Genomic DNA, 5,262 nt, shown 5'->3' on the forward strand with positions numbered 1-5,262 from the left:
TCTCTGCTTCAGGATGAAGGTGTGCAGGTGATGGAGAGCTTCTGCAGCCTTGTGGCGGGTCCTCTCACGCTTGCAGGTGCAGCAGAGAATGAGGTGCCCCCACCAGCAGCCCCAGTATCGCAAACTGATGACTCTTGGAGCACTGGTGTCTGAGGACTATAGTTTGTGCAAAGCAGGAGCAGACCTGGGGGAAGAGAGGCAGTGCAGGCACAAGGTGAGGCCGGTCACAAGGTGAGCCCCAGCTGCTCCCAGAGCAGCCGGGCACCAGGCCGGAGCAGGGAAGCCAAGTTCCTGCCTGTGCCTGCGGCAGCCCTGCCCTGCCCTGCCCTGCCCTGGGAGAGAGCGTGGACAGGGCAGGGACAGGGCAAAGACTCCTGCTCCCAGCCTCCTGCTGACTGGGTGCCCAACTTCCCCAGGAGGTGCCAGGGCTCCGGGCTGCAGGGACAGGGCAGTGGGACTGCCCAGACCAGGAGCTCGGTACCTGCGGCATGGAGCAGGTGGTGAACTCGATCAGACTGGCAATCTGCGCCACGGCCCTCTCCTGCACTGCTTCCCTCTGGGACCTGGTGAAGGGCAGCAGGACCTGGGAGGAGAAAAGCTGCTGGTGTGCCAGGGAGGCTGCATGGCGCAGCACGGCACAGGCAGGCTTGCTCCGGGGCAATGCCTGGCATGGGGCATGTGTCCTTCTTGCCTCTCGCAGCAACGTGCTGCGGCCAGGCAGGTCGCCGCATCCTGCTCCTGCTGCTGCCTCTGCTGCCTTCCACTCCTCCCCCCTCAAACAACGTCCCTGCACCCCCCACCCAGGGACCCCAAGGCTTTGTGGTGACCAGCTCCCTGGGGAACGGTGGTGGGGGCTCTGGGATATGTGCCGTGGTAAAGCTGGAGGGGGAGAGCCCCAGGGCTGGGCTCCCCTTGCCAAGCCAGACAGGCAGGTCTGTCTGGGCGGGAGTGTTGGGCAGGATGGGCAGCAAGCACGGCTGCAGAGGTGGGGTGAGCTGTGGCAGGAGAAGAAGGGGCTCTGGCAGCAGCCAGGGGGCAAGGGGCTAGTGGGAGGGGCATGGCGGGGAAGGAGGGACATTGCCTGCCCCATTCCTTGCACCAGGCGCTGGGAGGGCCACCGCTCGAGCCGGGGGTCACTGCCCATAGGGACCCTGTGCCAAGGCCAGACCTGCAAGATGTTCTGCAGCTCCAGGATGCCAAGCGTGCCAGCACTGGATACCAGCACCTTCAGCATGCTGTCCATCACGGCCATGGTCTGCGAGGGAGACAGAGTCTTGGGGGCAGCCCTGGAAGCCAGGGAGGGACGGCCATGGCCCTGCGGTGCCCAGGAAGGGACCCTGGGGCAGGGGATCTCCCCGTGGTTCACCCTGTGGCATACGTTGGAGTAGAGGGAAGCCTCGGGGTCCTGGGTGTCCTCCTGTGGGTGCTGGTAGAAGATGCTGCGGAAGCAGGCTTGGAGGAGGCCGCTTGTCTTCTCCTCCAGAAGCAGTCCCACTCTGCTGCAGGGACAAAGGGGTGCTCTTGGGGCCCAGCAAGGGAGAGGCAGACTCTGGGGCTGGAGACCTGGCTCGGCTCCCACGCCACAGGGGTCATGTCAACCCCCACGCTACTGACACTCAAGTTGAGGGGGAAAACCCTGTACCACCCCCTGCCCCTCCCTCTCAGACCCAGCACGGGGGATGCCCCCCCATATGGGACGAGTGCTGTCGGGGCCACCTGGCACCGAGGAGGCCAAGCTGGGGGCCGGGGCAGGTACCTCATAGAGGTGATGGCCAACATGGCTTGCTGCCACACCGTGGTGCCCAGGTCGTCAGTGGGCTCCTCTTGCAGCAGCACCTGGGGAGCACAGCAGGGTGAGTCACGTCAGGATGGGGCAGTCTCCTTCAGCCAGCAAGAGCCTGCGGGGCTGGCAGAGCCCCGGCTGCCCCCATCCTGGCACCCCCTCCCAACCCAGCACTCAGTGGTCCCAGGCCCCGTGGTGGCAAGTTCTGTGCCCATCACGGAGCCACAGGCTGGCCAAGGGACCTGCAAACATCATTGGGTCCAACCCCCAGCTCCAGTCGGGCCACGCGAGTGGTTTTAGAACATCTCCAAGGAGAGAAACCTGGAGCAGCGCTCCTTCACACCCCCCTACCCGGCCAAGCCCTCTCCTGCCCCCAGGGCTGTGCCACTGCCCACTGCCCCTGGGCCTGCCTCTTGAGGCCTGACTGCTTGTCCCCTCACCTGGATGGTGTCCACCACCTCCCACTGAAAGTAGTAAAGCTCGTCCCACACGCTGGAGTCCATGGTGGCGGTGCCGCAGGCGGTGCAGATGGCGGCCAGAAACTTCAGCTTCTGGTCTGCTTGCTGCCAGCCGAGGAGGGGACAGAGGGACAGACAGCGCTGATGTCTAGCTATGCATTCGATCCCCATTATCACATTGTAGTCACCATGAAGTGATTCACTTCTGCTCGTGAAGTTAGGGTCGCCGTGCGTCTGTAACTTTGTCCTAACGACAAGTGCCCCTGAAGGAGAACTCCAAGCCTGATAAGGGGAACACCTCACCCCAGGAGGTGCCAACAGCCCGTTACTTGCAACAAAGGCAAGAAGCCAGCGGAACGAGACTGAAACTAGGGGCAAGGTAAAGGCAGCGGGGGGAGAGCGCAACCACCGACTCCAGTCAGGACTAAAGGACTCACCCCTCACCCCTCCCTCAGACATGCAGTAAATGAAAAACACACTGTAACTTGAAATCAAAGCGAGAGATCTATAGACCAACGGAAAGCTACCGCGCGTACTAATTACCAATAGCATCTTTTAGGTAGAGTTTGGAAAATACGTATGTATAACTAGACTGCATAAATGTTAATCTTGTTCTTCTGAGCTTTGCGCTTGCTTCGTGGAGCATCATCAGCTAAGCCCCAGCTTTGCGCGAATCCGTAATAAAGAAATGCCTGGACTCCGTGCGTCGGTTGCCTCGTGCCCAACGGGCGAAGGCGTACACTTTTTGGATAACAGTGTCAGTGGGGAGAGACAGCTGGGAGGGGGCATAGCCCCCGGCACCTTGTGAGCAGGGCATGTGGGCAGAAAGACTGGCCGGGAGGTAGGGGCACAGCCTCGTAGAAGTGGCCACGCATACCTTTGGTCTGATCCTGAGGAAGCCTTGGATGATGTCCAGGGTATTCTCTTCCTCCGTGGGCGCAGCCAAGTCAGAGTGGCACGAATCTGGCGGACACAGAGCAGGCAGGGCTGGGGTCAGGCCGTGGGCAAAGTGCGAGCCCTCCGCCCAGCTCCTGGGGATGTCCCCAGCCCCAGCTCAAGGCTGGGACACTGGTGTCCCCTGCGCGCCCCAGGGGTGAGGGTGCGATGCTGGAGGGCAGCACCAGGAGGGGGGCCCGGTGTGCCTGGGTGAAGGATGCACTGGTACCAGGGGCAGGGATGGTCCCTGCCCCAGGGATGCTGTGGCAGGGCTGGGTCTTTGGCCGCTGCCCCATGGGAGCCTGGCTGCCAGCCTGGCCGGGGGCTGCGAGTCTGGGGCAGGGCAGGGCAGGGTGAGCAGAGTGGGCAGCCCCCTGCCCACGATGCCCTCACACTCACGCGCATGCAGCAGCGGGAACTTACAATTGTTGGGCTTCAGCCGCGAGCTGGGAGCTGGGGCAGCTCTGTCCTTTTCCTGCCAGGACTGCCTGGGGTGGCTGGCGGGTATCCTCGACATCCTGCGGCAGGGAGAGAGGAAGGGGGTGAAGGGAAGCCTGCAGCACCCGGGGCTGCCCTGCCAGGGGCGGTGGGGCAGAAGTAGCTCTGTTCAGGGGGCTCCTTGCCACCAGCCTGCCCCGACACCTTCCTCCCAGACACTGTGGGGGCAGCACCGGGTGACACGGCATGTCACAAAGTGCCCCACTGTGACCCTTCCTGATGCCCCAGGGCCCCACTGACCGCTCCTTGCCCCAGGGGGTTGGGACTGACTCCCTCTTCCTCCTTCTCCCTCTATGGGGCTGGGGTTCATCTAGACTGGGGGCATGCCACTTGTCGTAGGGACCCCTCTGTCACCTCGCTCCTGGGGCCGCACCCGCTTGTGGCCAGGCTGAGCTGGGGCTCAGCCCCCACACCGTCAGGCACGCCGAGGCTCTTCTCTCTTCCACCTGGGGCTCGGGACAAGGCCTGCGCGGCTCCCCTTGCTCCAAGGCTGGTGGGCACACAGGGACGACAGACGCCCTCCCGTGCGCTCAGCCGCAGCCGCACAGACTGGCACTGCTGGGGTCACTCGGGTTACCCCGGGCACTGTTGCCATGGTGCAGGGCACTGTTCCATCATCCCTTGGCTGGAACCCGGGCGGGGGCGGGGGGGAGTCCCCCTGCTCCTCACCCCAGCCCCACTGGGCCCAGCCCAGGCCTGCTGGGCCAACCTGGCGAGGCGAGCTTTAAAGCGAAGGATGCAGGGGGAGGGCTGCAGTGCGGCAATGCTCGTGCCATCACCTGCGACTGGGGCATAAGCCAGGCCAAGCAGAGCAGCGATATGTGTTCCTTAGCTGCCTCCCGAGATGAGTCCCAGAAGGCCAACCGCCTCCAGGCTGTGCATGGCGGCGGTGGATCCTCTTGCACCCCTCCCGGGAAACCTGTGTGCTCGGTCACCTCTCTGCAATGCCCATACGCCAGCACACGCGGCACAGGGAATCACCAGGAAGAATGAAAGATCTGTGTGCGGTCGCAGGGCCATGAGCTCATTGCAGTTACGGAGACATGGCGGGATAGCCTCCACGGCTGGGAGGCTGTCGTGGGTGGCTGTGTGCTTTTTAGAAAAGAGGCCAGCAGGGAGAGGTGGTGGAGTTGCTCTTTGTGTGAGGGAGCAACGGGAAGGTCGCGAGCTCTCCCTTGGGGTGGGTGCAGGACGAGTCCAGAGGTTACGGGTAAAGATGAAGGGGCCCGCCAACACGCGGGATGCCGTTGTAGGTGTTTGCTACGGGCCACCTGATGAGGGAGGGGAAGCCAATGAGGCCTTCTACAGACAATGGCAGGCAGCCTCACGATGCCAGGCCCTGGTTCTCACGGGGGACTTCAGCCTCCCTGCTACCTGCTGGAAAGACAACCCAGCTAGGCTCACACAGTCCAGGAGGTTCCTGCAGAGCACCGACGGTAACTTTTTGACGCAGGTGGTGGAGGAGCCAACGAGGCAAGCTGTGCTCTCAGACCCGTTCTTCGCAAGCAGGGGGCTGGTTGGGGATGTGAAAGTTGAAGGCAGCCTTGGCCGCAATGACCATGAGATGGCGGAGTTCAGGGTCCTGTG

The 5,262-nt window shown here is 63.1% G+C and overlaps 2 long non-coding RNA genes across 2 annotated transcripts; both read right to left on the reverse strand.

Moving 5' to 3' along the window:
- Positions 1-1,756: 1,756 nt before the first annotated feature.
- LOC121086062 lies at positions 1,757-2,924 on the reverse strand. The gene is made up of 3 exons (XR_005827277.1): positions 2,785-2,924; positions 2,224-2,346; positions 1,757-1,836 (listed from the first exon to the last, which is right to left on the reverse strand). It is a non-coding gene; the product is annotated as an uncharacterized LOC121086062 (long non-coding RNA).
- An 88-nt stretch (positions 2,925-3,012) lies between these two features.
- LOC121087871 lies at positions 3,013-4,324 on the reverse strand. The gene is made up of 3 exons (XR_005827776.1): positions 4,030-4,324; positions 3,601-3,695; positions 3,013-3,204 (listed from the first exon to the last, which is right to left on the reverse strand). It is a non-coding gene; the product is annotated as an uncharacterized LOC121087871 (long non-coding RNA).
- Between the last annotated feature and the right edge of the window lie 938 nt (positions 4,325-5,262).

This window comes from Falco naumanni, chromosome 4, assembly GCF_017639655.2.
Source record: "Falco naumanni isolate bFalNau1 chromosome 4, bFalNau1.pat, whole genome shotgun sequence".
Classification (NCBI taxonomy): Eukaryota; Metazoa; Chordata; class Aves; order Falconiformes; family Falconidae; genus Falco; species Falco naumanni.